Source organism: Panthera leo, chromosome D4 (assembly GCF_018350215.1).
Source record: "Panthera leo isolate Ple1 chromosome D4, P.leo_Ple1_pat1.1, whole genome shotgun sequence".
NCBI lineage: Eukaryota > Metazoa > Chordata > Mammalia > Carnivora > Felidae > Panthera > Panthera leo.
Genome location: NC_056691.1, coordinates 33,045,043 through 33,061,270, shown reverse-complemented (window position 1 = coordinate 33,061,270; position 16,228 = coordinate 33,045,043).

The window sequence follows — 16,228 nt, the reverse complement described above, 5'->3', positions numbered from 1 at the left end:
AAGATATATCATGCTCTCAGCTTGGGGTCATATCAGCATATTGGAGTAGCATAGGTGGGGACAGGAGGATATTTTTTAAAGCATATTCAATATTATGATATCATATACTTGGATAACTCAAATAGCCTTATTATTTTCATAATGTAAACTTTAAAGTCAAGTATAACAAAGAGTTGTACATACTATGAGCCAGGAAGATTCTTAATAGAGTGGAGGGTGAGAGTCAATATCTTGTGTTTATAAAATGAGAACAGGAGTGAACAGGTTATGTAAAAAAATGCTTCAATACACCAGGACATCATGTTTGCAATGACAAGTAGAATCAGCTTGGAGGCAGGAGACCAGACTAGAGATCTAGAGTTCTTCCATACCACAGACCATACCACCAATCTGAATGAACACCTGCCCTCTCTCATCCAGTAATCCAACATTTAATAAGTTCCCAAGTACACCAGACCCAGAGTTGGGCATTCAAGGAAAGGCAAATAAAACACATTCTCTGACCTTAAAAAAAAAAAAAAAAAGGGCTACAGTCTGGTGTTGGAGCCCGACAATGACATATGTAACAATAGCAAATAGAGACTACCAAGAGCAATAGGCCCCAGAGGAACAAGGAACATTCTTGGAGGAACAAGGTCTCATTGTTGAAATTTACTGAAAAAAGTGAAGCTTATTTTCCTTCAGCACCAGAAATGAAGAACATGGGTTTGGAAGGAAATAAAGATAACAAACAAACAAACAAACAAACAAGAAAACAAAAACCAAAAATACACTTCAACTCCTTCTGTCTAGACATGATATAGTATCACTAACCTCAAACAAATTTATAATTAGATATACAAAAAGCCATGCACTGAGTATTAGTAGAGCTGTAGTGTATTTACCAAGCATACAACTATGGAAACTGTTCCTTACATCTAGGCTCTTCACATACAAAGTATATTTTTGGTCACTCAAAATTGCTTTGGATATGCATATTATTATTTAAAAATTCTAAAATGACCCTGCTTCCTCCCCTGTGAGAAGAAGATGCATGGAAAGTTTCAAATTTTAAAATTACTCTGTGTTGGAGTTATTCATGGGCAAAAATAATCTTAGATGTTTTTTATGACATAAAACTGAGGGTCTGCTTTTTTTTTCTTCTTCTTCAGGCACCTGAGTATCAGAAACAGCTGAACAGATGTTTCTCTAAACATTGAACAACCTAAAAACCTCACCTTTGGGATAAAGTTGAGCATGAAAATTTAAAGCCTAAAGGATAATTTTTTAGCAAGTTTTAAGCATGTGAAACAAGTGAGGGAGGCCAGTGACTCTGAACTATCAGGTGTAGGATCCATCTTGGCAAGGAACCTGATGGTCAACCCACCATATTTATTCAGCCTGTGCAATGTGTATGTGGTAAAAGGACATGCCCCATGCCCTAAGGTGGCTTGGATCCTAAAGAGCAATTAAACAACAATATCAATTAGTGAAGGCAAATTCAGTTGTGTTTTAACTTTTTAACACCTATGTTTTTGAGAAATTGGATGCATATGAGTGACTTACATTCCTGTTCAATTTTATGTGAGAGTTAAATTCAAGATACTATCTGTGTGTCATGCCCAAACTGAAGAATGCCCAAGATACAGTGTGTTAAGTTTAAGTTGAAGGACACTCAAGGTACTACTTGTGTGTTACATGCAAGGTGAAGGATGCTCAAGGTACCACCTGTACATGAGTTGAAGGATGCCATTATGATTAATTTTAGGTGTTAACTTGACTAAGCCATGGAGTGCTCAAACACTCCATTTTGGCCAAACATTGTTCTGGGTGTCTCTGTGAGGGCATTTTTATATGATATTAACATTTTAATTGGTAAAGTAAAGAAGATCACCCTCCATAATTAGGCATGCTTAATCCAATCACTCGAAGGCCTGACTGTAACAAAAGGACCAAACCTCCTCCAATAAGAGAAAATTCTCCAACAGATATGAAACATTGACTTTTCCTGCCTCATAGCCCTCAAACAAGAACACCAACTCTGCCTGCCTGCCTGATGACCTTTGAATTTGAACACTGGCTCTCCCTGCGTCTCTAGTCTGCTGGCCTACATGCAGACTGGATTTACTACCCTCCATAATTACATGTGCCAATTTCTTATAATAAGTCTCTCTCTCTCTCTCTCTCTCTCTCTCTCTCTCTCTCTCTCCCTATCTATTTCTCATCTGTCTATCATCTCTTATTGGTTCTGTTTCTCCAAAGAACTTTAATACAGATGTTAAGGTACTGCCTGTGTTTTGAGTGTGAGTTGAAGGATGCCTTTCACATCACTCTTTCCTTTCTACAAGCTGCCTCACAAGTTATGGCTTGCCCTTCTACCCAAACTAGCATGAAACCCCTGCAATTAATCAATCCTAGATTAGACAACAAGGTTGTCTAACAAGGTTGGGTACATCTAATATGCATATTACATCAAGCACAATACACATATGAAAAAGAACTAGACAAGCACTTAAAAGAGAACTGAGTTCCAATGCCTACTCTGCTATAATTCAAATGGATTAACCTTGGGAACTCTCTAAAGTAACTACTCTGGATTTTAGTTTTAATCAGTAAAATGGAAGTGTCTGAAGGAACAATGTATAATTTCTCATAATAGGAAGAATACGAAAAATGTTTCATGAGAGTCACAAAAAGATACAAGGAGATGCAAGGAGCCACAGATATCATATTTTTATTGGTGGGAAACTAGAGAGACTTCTGAAAGGAGCCAGCACCTGTAATAGATCAGGGAATTTCAAAGTGGTCCAAGAGGATGTGAGAAAGGCATGGTCAACTTGGAAAAAAGGAGTGCACTGATGAGCACTGTCAGCAGCTTCCAAGTGACCCAGAGGGATTGGGGGAGGCCTAGTGTGAGCATGACATAGAAGGACTTGAGCACAGCCAGCAGCGTGTTTTATTTGAATGGAGATCAGCAAAGGGAAGCATAGAGCAAGCCTCATTCGAGAGCAATATGATAGATTATGCAGACCTGGAAAGGGGAGAATCTAGCCTTTTATCCAACAGAGTACTGCAAGTAATGGATAGAATTTTGGTATTTTGACTGAAAAAAATGGACTGTAGAATCTCACAAGTTGATGGGGAAACTAGAAATGGAAAGAGAGGTAATGAGGATTTTATTTTATTTTAAAGTGGATAAGGAAACTCCATGTGAAAATGTTCTTCCCTTATAGGCAGCATGGAAGCTGAGACAGAAATAAACAGCTCACCCTGTGTATCCATGTAGAGGCCACCAGACAGGCAAGGCTCACCCCCAAACTATGGTATGCACAAAGATACCTAAGGAAATATGCATATTGCCATCAGCAATAGTGGCTCACTGAAATATGCCAAAGATACCTGTCAGGGGAGGTGCAGGATATGTTACTGGAAGAAGTTTTGCAGAATTCGGACATGTCCTGGGAGTGTAAGCCCTCTCTTTCCATCTCTACACCTAGCACCCTATTGAGTATTGCTGCAAACTTGAAGCCTTGGTTCCTGCCCTGTTTCTTAGATGGTGTGACTCTGCCATTTTCCTTCTCTTCCATGGATTGCCAAACTCCCAACTCCAACTCTGGAGAGGAAAATTCCTCCCATGCAGAGCCAAATTTTACTAGTATGTGTAACCCCAGTACTAAGATTACTGACTGAAACACATTAATTTCTCAATGTGCTTCCCAGCAGAAATTCATCTGGAAGAATCACCTTAACTATAAAGTCATCTGCTTGGTTATTCAATAATTTGTTTATCGAATGCTTACTACAAGCCAGGCCCTGTTCTAGGCACTATATACACAAAGATGATTGAGAGATGGGCCACAATACTCATTGGCTATCAGGCTAGAGTTAAATAAAGTCAGATGAACTACTGTTTAGGTACAGCTAGCTCCAAATAAAAATTCAAGCAGAAACTGTCTAACTCATGTACCCATCCATCTATGCATTCATTAACAATTTAGCCAATATGGATTAGGTGCCACAGTTTACACAGATGAAGAAGACATGGTGCATGTGCTAGAGAAGTTCTCCATCACAATCACAGACAGGTACAACACACAACAGGTGCTAATAAATGCATTTCTAAAAAGCAGTGGGCATCCAGAGTAAAAACTAAGCTACAGAAGTCAAAGGGAGACTTGGAGTGAAAGACACACAGATTTATAAACTAAAGGTACATGATTTCAACAAGAGTGTGTAGTCATTTCTTTTTCAAGTTACAAGAGTTCTTAAGCACAATCTCAAGGAGAAAAAAAACAGAAAAAGGAAGCAGTAGTGCTGTTTCTTGTTGAAGTATGTGGGAGTTTCAGGGAAAGAGAAACCCAGAGTACCCTACTTAGCTTTCCCCTTGGGTCATGTGTGCCTTTAAGACCCCCGGGAACAAATCTGTGTGAAAATCATCACTCTTCTTGACAAAGAGTAGGAAACACGCTTCTTGGTTCTTTTCCAACTTCCGCGGCCGACTTGCTAGATAACAGACCAAGCACTGCTTGACCCACCTATGTCCTGGTGTCTTCAACAGAAAAATGAGGACACAGACAGGTCCAGGCTGACTTGCCTCCCAGAAATCCTGGGAGGCTAAATTAGGCACCACCTGCTAAGTTTCTCGAGCTTCCAAGAAAAAAGAAGGGGGTTGCATGGACAGGCCTACCTGAGGCTTTATTAAAATCTAGGCTTTGACAATCCCAAAGTAGAGGCATCCTGAGTGAAACACACTGCCCCAATTACACAGTCAACAGTGCTCCTCTGGAATACAGTGAGTATGTTAAGACAGTTTGGTCCAAGACAGGACATCTTCAGATAAGAAGGATAATTTAGGAGTCAAGAATAGAGTGATTTATTTGAGAATAGAAAAGAAAGAAATAGAAAAAAAATGCCTTTTAAAAGATCAACTCTTCCCCAGGGATGTATACTTGGTCCCTTACCAAGCTAAGAAAGGCAATTTAATTGTTCATACATTATTGACTTGACAAGGCAAACCAGCTTCACCAAAGATGACCTTCTGTGTGCCTGAGGAGTGTGGCATCACAGGGAGTAGACTCTGCTGTGTGACTCTTTCCTAAGCACTTTCTCTTTCTGCTCTGGTGACATGCTGCCCCATATAATGAGGCTACCCCACCTCTCTTTCCCTCATACATTGTCCATCCAGGAAAAGCATTTCTGTCACTCCCATCTTGGGATTTAGAGTATTGTTTTTGTGGTACACTTATTTACAACCACTAAAAAATAAAATTCAGGAACTAAAATTATGTATTTGCTTCTGGATACAATTTATTCTGTTTTATATCAAGCCATATTTTAATTTTTAGCTTTTAATTCTCAGAAAAGTGTCTTCAGAAAAATGGGAAATTCAACAAAAATTATCAAAAAAGACATTTCAGGGTTGCCTGTGTGGCTCAGTGGGTTAAGCATCTGACTACTGAGCTCAGCTCAAGTCTTGATCTCAGGGTTGTGAATTCAAGCCCTGCATTGGGCTCCACACTGGGTGTGAAGCCTACTTAAAAAAATAAAAATAAAAATAAAATAAAGATATTTCAAACCAAAGTCATAGCACACATACGGATGGTTCTTGATCCCCCATCTCCATTTTCCCAGCTCCATTTTCCTAGCTCTGGGGTCAGTAAGGGCCTGACCTAGTACTCCACTTGTTTTTATAAATAAAGCTTTATTGGAACATAGCTATTTTCATTTAATTATGTATTATCTATGGCTGCTTTTGTACTGCAGTGGCAGAGTTGAGTAGTTGCAACAAAGACTCCTGCCCCTCAGAGTCTGAAATATTTACTGTCTGGCAGTTTGTCAACCCCTATGTTCAAATCCTTCTGGACATCTCAATATGAGTGACTTATAGCCTCCTAAAATGTGCTCCAGATTTTTCATTATCTTTTTCTCAAATTCATACCTTCTCTGGAGTTTCTTGCTTCACTAAATGCCACTATCATCAAGCCAGTTTCCCACATGTAAAGATTAGGAGTCCATTCTTGCTTCTTCCCTTTCCTTCACCATCAAGGCAATTAACTAGTAAGTTCTAACAAATCATTCCCCACCCTGAAGCTAGAATGAGCCTTCTAAAATATAAATATGGTTATATTTCTCTCCCACTTGAACTATTTTAGTGTATTTCCATTATTTTTAGCCTTAAAGACATCTAGGTGTTCTCAACCTGACTTATTGGAAGCCAGGCATAATGTGGCTCTTGCTTCTGTTTCCAAGTCTCCTTCCGTCAGTCCTTACAAAACTCATGCAGGCTCTCTCTCAGCTCTGAGACTTCTCTGCATGCTATTTCCTTACTTAGAACAATCTGCCCTTTGCAGATACTTTCTGTATCATTCTTCAGGGTACAGCTAGAAAGTCACTTCTTCAGGGATGCCTTCTCACACATCTGGACTATGTTTTGATCACCCCACTTGTGACTCTATGTTTCCCCTGCTATAGTGATCACCATTCCTTATTGTTAACACCTGTTAATTGCCTGTCTTCTCAGCTACACTGTAAGTCCTCTGAGAGCAGGTATCTTATCTGTCTCATTTACCATCGGAGTACTTAGGAAAAGGAAGTTCTTAGTACTTACTTCTTAAGGGAATAAGTGAATACATCTTACTCCAGGAAAAGAGAAGCTTTAAGAAAGAAGGGAACACAGAAAGAATTATAGAGGAAACTGTCTAGCTCTGACTTCCCTCCCATCACTTTTTTAGAAGAGTAGGTTGTACAAGGCTGATGTTGTTGTATCATGTTATTCTCTGGCAAGGAAGGTAATTGTAAACATGTTATCCTGGGTGTGAGAAAGGAAGGAAAAAAAAAGACTGAAGAGATAAGAATAGAAAGCTCATGGTACCACATTTGCCAGGGCCTTGAGCCAGCGATAGTACTATTATTACCATGTTATCTTTTACAGATTTAAGATCACATCTAATTCTACAAGCTTAAAGCAGCCTTTACAATGTAAACTTCCTTTTAATTAGTCTCTTGCTCAGCTAAGTCAAGGTAAAACTTATATTCCCAGATAAACTTATAGGACACTAAAGGCATCTGCTAGTTGTGCTTATACGTTCTTTAATGCCTCTGAACATTTTTGATTTCTTATAGGACTGTACTGCCAGAGGCATGCTTGGGAATTAAAGCCTTTCCCCAAGGAACTAAAAAAAAGCAAAACCAAACAAGCAATTCATGGATACACATTAAATTGTGGTAAAATTTTGATTAAATAATTGAATGGAAGTAAGGAGAAACCATTTGAAATGAATCTTCACTTTCCAGAGTGGGGAGTCAAGAGGTAACTCTAAGGTTGATATGTCAAGAAATACAGGTATGAACAAGTACGTTATTTATAGTTATGGAGACCACTTCTAGAACTAAAAAGACCAAAAGTCCCAACTAACTACTTTGTTGGAGAAAGAAGCTGTAGAAGCTAATGATAGGAAAATGACAAAATTCTCCCTACAGGTTCTCAAATCATGATAAAGTATGAATACCTTTAACATAAGAGTATTTATATTAGAGTAAGTTTATATGCCTGGGGACTGAATTCACAATCAGGGTTGGGACAGAACCAAAAATGATGAAAGGTGAGCTTAGCCTCCAAAACACTGGTCTTCAAACACTCAGAGGGCCTGGGATCCAGGGCTTCCAAGAGCTTCTATACCTAAATACCAGCAGAGTTTATACATAAAGGAGAGCCACCAATAAAGAGAAAGACTTTGGGGGAGAGAAATATCACACTTACCTCTGAACATCATTGAAGATTCTCTAGACAATATCATCCTAGTTGGGAAGATCTTTGAATTTCTGCAGATAATGGATGGATTTTTCTCACAGTCATTCTTCTTATATTTGGATCTAGTTGACATGTTGGAGGATAGTTTTTCTGAAGTTATTGGACTCAGCTGTGAGTCACTATATTCTATATGAAACAGGAACATCTTCAGGAGAGTGTTATGAGTATACAGACCTTCCTTAATGTCCTGGGAATATATGCCATCAAATCCTCAGTGGTGACCACCTGTCTGAGTGGTAGAGTGGCCCACAACTTTCTGCCCTAGCCACTGCACATGACCTAACTCCTAGACAAGATGGAGTCCATTCAAGTTCTCTGCCAGCTGTATGTCTTGTATAAGCTCTTCTTAAGCCCCTTTGTGGTTTTTCCAGGTTGTTCTCTTATTCATCTTCATGGCCAAGACCAACAGGCAAATATCTCAAAGTACCTGATTGTTCTGGAAAATATTACTGGTGATATGACTCACTCATAAGTCCTTCGTGACCTGGGAGAGACTGAGGAAAACTCTCAGAGCATGTCTCCCACACCTAGAACTTAGTCCAGGCATATGAAAGATGTTTGCACTTGAACACAGCAGAAATAAAAAGATACCTGAAGAGAAATGGCAGTCTCTGAGTGTGAGGGAGACACCACTCATCAAAGTTCTCAAGAAGCACTTTTCCCATTTATTCAAGATAAGTGTATTTCAAAATGAGTGTTATAACCTATTAGTGGATTATGAAACTAACTTGTTGATTTTGTTTTGTATTTTTAAGGATTTTTCTATGTTAATAAATACTTAGGTTTAAATTTACTATATTGTGTTTCTATGTTTCATAGGTACTAAATGTAAATATTACTTTCTAAATTTTTCAGTTATATATCATGTGTCTGTGTGTCTACTGCATTATAATATAAGGTATAATTATTATTGGAGTCATAGAGTTTGTGAAGCACTACATCTACGTGGTTATGTCATAATTTCAGTTACCCAAATGGGATCAGTCTACAAAAAGACTTGAGTTGATACACTGAAGATGTCTTGTACTTTGTTCCTGATCAATTTTCATGAAAGCTGGTTCCTAAAACTCAACTGCCATGGTCAGAATGATTAAGAAAAAGGTACCAGCTCAGAGAAGATGCTGAAAGATTGTTGCTATTTATTATAAGTATTTATGTACTATTTGATTTATTATAATGTACAATTATGACTTTTATTAAATAAAAAATTCCCATTTAATCTTAATACAACTAAATAAAACTCATTTGACTAGAATTTTCCTCCTCTGTAACAAAGAGGGATATGATAATATAATAAAACTTGAATATAACTAATTGTCCTGATACCAAGGAATGGAGAGAGGTTTTCAAGGCAGAGAGGCAGACTATGGGAGGAGAGAACCAGCAAGTTAGCCATCTTGGGTTTAGCCAATTCCCCAGTGGTTGCAAGAAGTTCATAGGGAGATTCCTGGAGTACACATAGGAAGAGATCATGTGGAGAGTCCAACCAGGTCCTTGAGAGTCTAGAGCAAGAGAATTTCTTATTGCACAAATGATCATAGTAGAACTGATAGGAATGTCATCTCTTGTTAATTATCTTCATTCTACAGTTTAGATGTAATCAGAGAATAAATGGATACAGTAAGAATCCCAGAACTTTAAAACACATGGCCTAAGAGAGTGAAATTACAGACAATAAGTATGTCATGAATGAGGTGAGTATGTAGAAATGAACTCCTTAGGTCATGTCTTAAAAACTGGAGAGATGTAGATCTATTCCTGTTTCCATTCCTGTCTCGTGTCTCCAGGAATAGATATAGATCTATTTCTGTTTCTATTCCTTCCTCAGGCTGTGGATTGTAGAAAATAGGTGTTTGGGGATTTGAAAAAAATAAAGACTGTCCTCTAGGAGTCCCACTAAGATTCTCCCCAGAAAGTTGATGGTAAGGTTTCACGATAAGTTTTGTATGCTCACAAACATAATTTTGTCTACAACCAAGATGATCCCATCCATCCAGGATAATCTGGATCACAAGTGGTCAATGAAAAAAATTTAATGCTTAAGAAATGCTTCACAATAGCAACTATAACTGGTACAAAAGGCAGACCTTCAAGTTATACAGGCAATGCAATGCCTACCTGTACCATGACCTCATTGGTAAGCTAGATATCCTTCAAAAGCTTTGGGGATAAGCTTGTTCTCAGAGCAGAGGGTTGAATTGCAGGTTTTGGAAGGGGTTTTTTTTGGCTGAGTTTTGGTGGCTTTGAGTGACTCTCAATAAGGAATGAATAAACCAAAAATAATAGTGAGTGAAGTTTGAGGACTAGCACCATGGTCTTCTCTCTCCATTTCCCCATCATTTACTGTTCTCTGACTTTGTTTTCATTCAGTCTTGTCTTTCTCTCTCTTCCCTCTCCCTTCTTCACTGGTAGGATTATTTATAAGAAAGGGTGTCCAAAAGCATAAACATTTTGTATACAATTTAAAGAAGATTTTTAGCATATGTTTATAATTTCATTTCAAAGCATCCATTGGCGTAACAGTTTGAAACAAGTGTACAAGATCATACCCATACTACATTATCATTGCATATTCATGTTTCTAGAAATATAATATCTATTTTCTAGTTAAAACTATTTCATGATTTTGCTATTTAACTAATGGTCTTACAAAGTTTTTTTTTTTTTTTGTTTTGTTTTTTTTAAGTTGCCTCTGAGGAATGTCTTTAGGAAGATGGATTGTAGTTATTTATTATAAGCACTTGTGTACTATTTTATATATTATCATATACATTTATTATTTTGATAAAATAAAAATTCTCATTTTATCTTAATTCAACTAAATGAAGTTCTCATTTAACTAGATTTTTCCTCCCCAGTAACAAAAAGGAATATGATAATATAACAAGCTATTTGTTAAAAACTTTAGTATTGTTAAAGTCCAGAACATGATAAACAACCTACAAATCTTTACACTTATTACTTTATAATTTTTGAAAATTATGTACATTTGACCAGCGTTTTATACACTTTTATACACTCATTTCCAGATTTCCCGTAAATCCTCCACCAGTTCAGAACTGGGAGTCAATCATGGACATTTATTGCCTTAGCATCTTATGTGTGCCACCTAGTGGTCAAACAGTACTGGCAAGGATAAAGGTCAAAAGAGGGTTCTGGTGGAAGTCACTGATACTGCCAATCAGGGCACCCTTCAGTGTGTAGGAATCCAATGCTTAATGAAAATGGGGGTTTCCTAGGTCGTCCCATATAATGGCCTGAAAATGTGAATTTTAGACTTAACTATTGGAAATGAAACTCAAATAAAATGCAATGAACTCTATCAGCTGACTGACCATGCCAGGAAACCAATATCATATTTTAACAAAATGTTCTCTTGGAAAAAAGAAAAAAAAAATACTGGGGCTCCTGGGTGACTCAGTCAGTTGAGCATCCAACTTCGGTTCAGGTCATGAGCTCATGGTGGGTGGGTTTGAGCCCCACATCAGGCTCTGTGCTGACAGCTCAAAGCCTGGATCCTGCTTTGGATTCTGTGTGTGTGTCTCTTTCTCTCTGCACCTCCCCCTCTTGTGCACTCTCTCTCAAAAATAAATAAACATTAATTTTTTTTAATAGAAAAAAAATTAGCTAGGCATCTGACTCTTGTTTTCAGCTCAGGTCATGATCTCATAGTTCCTGAGATGGAGCACCATGCTGGACTCATGCTGACAGCATGGAGCCTGCTTGCGATTCTCTCTCACACCTTCTTTCTCTGCCTCTCCCCTGCACACACACACACACACACACTCACACACAAACACACCCATTTCTCTCTCTCTCAAAATAAATACATAAACTTTAAAAAAAAAAGAATAAAAATAGGATCAGGACCTTCAACTTCCTACCAGTTTGTAAGTGGGGTGGAGGAATAAAATAAAATTATAGGTGAGAAGAAAACTCCATTTAAGAAAATTTAGTGCTAACGTATCCAAACTTACAAAGAGGTAAATTGGGGAAGATTACTCAAACAATACCAGACTTTCTTATAGATTTGCTTTTAATAGCATACTCCATTAGAACTTTCTAAATATTTATAGATCATTAAGTATTTGACATGAAGACTGGGGGTGGAATGAAAGAGCCTTAGAGTGTTAAAATATTCAACTAACTGATGGAAAGGATTTTTTTAATAAAAATTACTTCAATTACATTATAAAACAATGGAAAATATAATCTTAAGCATAAAAATAAACTTGTATGAATTGAAAATCCCGACTCCTCAAGGGGTAGGTAAATGGCAAACTGATGGTCTGATCCTTATGTTGTATCCATGTCTACTTCCATGGGTACAAATGTGAACAACACCCTGAAAAAGCTCTATGGTATGTGTTCTAGAAATTTACTGAAACAGCCTTGTTTTTCATTTTTGGAATTTCTATTGCTTTTGAACTAACTGCTTCAAAATCAGAAGATAATGTTGTATCAATTACAGTTATATTTGACACAGAGATGTGCTGATTTGATAATTCCTTTTAAGATTCCCTCTGAAGTGACACATATATTCAGTCTCAAAAACTCACAGTCTGAAACATTCTTACTCAGTAGTATACTTGGTCTTCAAATTATACACCTGTATATTGGGCTTTGCTGATCATACATAGTTTTTGGACAAAAGCAATCAAATTTGATCTATAATGATGTTTAGAAAGATTCCAATGAAAAGGTAAGGAGAAAAAAGCTAACTTTGACTTCTTGGTGCATGTTTTGTCTGGTGGTTTCTAAATGTTTGGAATAGGATTCAGCCACTTTAATAAACCAAATAGAAAATGTGAATCCTTCTCCAGGAAGGAGAAGCCTTGAAGTTTAGGAAAACTTGCAGCCCATTCTTCCTTGTGAACTAGTTCAAAAACACTTGTAAGCAAAGTGAGGAAAGAAGAGGCTGGGAACTCCAAATGAAAAGAACGTTGGCTTAGTAGGAGAGAAAGTGAATGTTTGAAGACATTTAATGCTCAAAGCACATAGCAATTTATGGCAACTAAATGTAAAACATGATCCTGGGCTAGAGCCTGAGTAGAAGTAAGAGAGTGAGTGAATAAGAGAGAAAGAGAGAGAGAAGGACTGGAGGATGATAGAAAAGAAGAAAGGGAAGGAACAGGGGAAAGGGAGAAAGAGAAGAAAGAAGGGGAAGAAAGAGAAAGGCAAGTACTATAAAGGATATTCTGGCTAATTGCTGAAATGTGAATATCACCATATCAATGTCAAATTCCTTGAACTCAATAATTGTAAAGAGTAAGACAGGGGGCACCTGGGTGGCTCAGCTGGTTAAACATCTGACTTTGGCTCAGGTCATGATCTCGTAGTTTGTGAGTTCGAGCCCTGCATTGGGCTCTGTGCTGACAGCTCAAAGCCTGGAGCCTGCTTCAAATTCTGTGTCCTCTCTCGCTCTGCCCCTCCCCCACTCATCTTCTCTCTCTCTCTCTCTCATAAATAAATATTTAAAAACAAGATGAAGAATATATCTTTGTTCTTTGGAGATACATGTTGATATATTTAGTGGTGAAGGGCCAAGAAGTCTGTAAATTATTGTCAAATAGTTGTCAAACAATAATAATAATAGCAACAATGCTATTGATGCAAATAAAATTTATAAGCAAATATGGAAAAATCTATGTGAAAAGTATCCAAGGGTTTATTGTATAATTCTTACAACTCTTCTGTAACCTTGAATGTGCTCAAAATAAAAATTTCACTGAAAAAAGGGTATAGCAGAGAGATATTAAGAAGTTAGGTAGACTTTGTAGTTTACATATAAATTTGAGGCAGAAGAAAAATCAAAATCAATACTAATTTGGATCTCTCTCTCTCTTCAAATTACTTAAAATGGTTTATATAAAAAACATAGAAAAATAATGGTTATGTTAATGCATTCAAACAAGGTCATAGATATTGGCTAAAAATACTGACTTACGAGTAAGACTATGTGAGTTCAAATTATGGCTCTATTAATTAATGGTAATTAATAGTTACATGAGTGTGGGCCAATTATTTAACTACTCCATGCCTCAGTTTCTTCATCTGTCTAATAAAGGTAATGAATCAGAGTTGTTGTAAGGATTGAATGGAATAATCTCCAGTAAATGCTTAGAATATACCTGTCACATGATAAGCATTCAGTAAATCTTAAGTATTTTTACTTTAAAATATAAAGCAAACTAGACAGTTGTGGCTAAAAAAATATATGACTACAAGAAAATCAATTCCAAAGTAAAGAAAAAAGGCAGATTTCTATGACTGAATGTATCCCCCTCCCCCAAATTCATATTGAAATCCTAAAGTGATAGTGTTTAGAAGTGGGGCCTTGGGGAGGTGGTTCAGTCATGAGGGCTCTTTTTTTAATAAGGGATTAACACCCTTATAAAAGAGATTCCAGGGAGCTCTCTTGTTCCTTCTGTCATGTGAGGCTACAGAAAAAAGATAGGAAGCCAGTTCTCACCAGTTAATGAATCTGCTGGTGCCTTGATCTTGGACTTCCCAGACTCCAGAAAAATAAATTCTTATTAAAATTCTGAAAAATAAATGCTTATTGTTTATAAGCCATGTAGCTTGTGACATTTTTGTTGTAGCAACTCAAACAGACTAAGACACAAACTGTGGTTAGTACAGATGTGAGACATAAGCTTCAAACTTGGATCTGAACATCCTGAACACCAAAATAAAAGAGGATATAGACAAATACATAATATCAGTTATCAGAGAAGGTGTGTATTAGGTTCCTCCAGAGAAATAGAACCAATAGGTACACACACATACACACACACACACACACACACACACACACACACACAAAGAGAAAGAGAGAAAGAGAGAGAGGGCCGAGAAGCCCCAATGTCTGCAGTCCAAAGCCTGAGAACCAGGAGAACTGATGGTGTATGTTCCAGACTGAGTAGAAGGCAGGAGAAAACTAATATCTAAGCAGAAGGCCATCAGGCAGATAGTAAATTTTTTCTTACTTAGCCTTTTGCTCTATTCAGGCCCTCAACAGATTGGATAAGACCCATCCACTTGGGAAGGGCAATCTGCTTTACTGTCAACCAACTCAAGTGTAAATCTTATCCAGAAATACTCTTAAAGACACACCCAGAATAATGTTTAAGATCAAGCATCTGGCCACCTTATGGCCCAGTCAAGTTGACCCCAAAAATTAACCAGCACAAGATGATTCATAACTATTCTTCAAGGGAGGTATAACTTTTCCTAGCACTGAATTCTAAACTAATCAATCCAAGAAGCACAGAATACCCTGGAGGAAATGTCCTAAGCAAGGTTTCTTCAGTAAATATGGTTATGGATTTGATTTGGCTTTTAAAAATTACCATTTTTTGATAAAAGCTAAAGGAATGCCATTAAAAGAAAACTCAATAAAATATAATTCTGAAAGCAATAAAGTAAAAAAGAGTTCAGTTGTGTATTTTTCTGAGAATAACTTGATCCAAGAATAGAAGCTATAGTACCTAGAGGAGTAGGTGAATCACAGATCCTTTGAATAATACTTCATTCTTTTAGCACAGCTTTGTAAAAGATCAAATGACAAATATTTTACCCTCTGTCAAAGGCCCAAAATGGATATACTCTGTGTTGCTTCTGGAAAATAGATCCTTATGTTTATGAACAGGGCTGGGACTGGTATGACCCTAAAAGTGAGTATCTCCTTAAATTCTGTGCCCTGGGTGCCTTTCTTGTCTTACCCTAGTCTCAGTTCTGTTTATAAAAGCAAATAGTTCAAGAATAAAAGCCCATAACATATAAGTTATACCTACCATATTTTTATACGTGACAGCTGTTAGGAAGAGACAAAATAATGTCTCTGCTTTTCTCCACTAAAAACAAGACCATTCAAAGAGCAGATGGGGCAGACTGTGGATCAAGAATATCACCTTATTTGTTAGTATCCAAAATATATAAAGAACTTATACAACTCAATACCCCAAAAGCAAATAATTCAATTAAAATTGGGCAGAAGACATGAATATATATCTCTCCAAAGACAACATACAGATGGGTGACAGGCACATGAAAAGATGTTTATCATCAGTTATCATCAGGGAAATGCAAATCAAAACTACAATGAAATATCACCTCACACTTGTCAGAATACAAGAAGCAACAGGTTTTTTCAGGGATGTGGAGAAAAAGAAACCCTCTTTCACTGTTGGTGGAAATACAAAATGGTACAGCCACTCTGGAAAACAGTATGGAGTTTCCTCAAATGGATAAAACTAGAACTACCCTACAATCCAGCAGTCTCACTTTGTATTATTTACCCAAAGAACAAAACACTAACCCAGAGGAATATATACACCCTTATGTTTATAGCAGCATTATTTATAATAAGCAGCCAAGTGTCCATTGATTGATGAATGGATAAAAAAGAGATAGTATACACACACACACACACACACA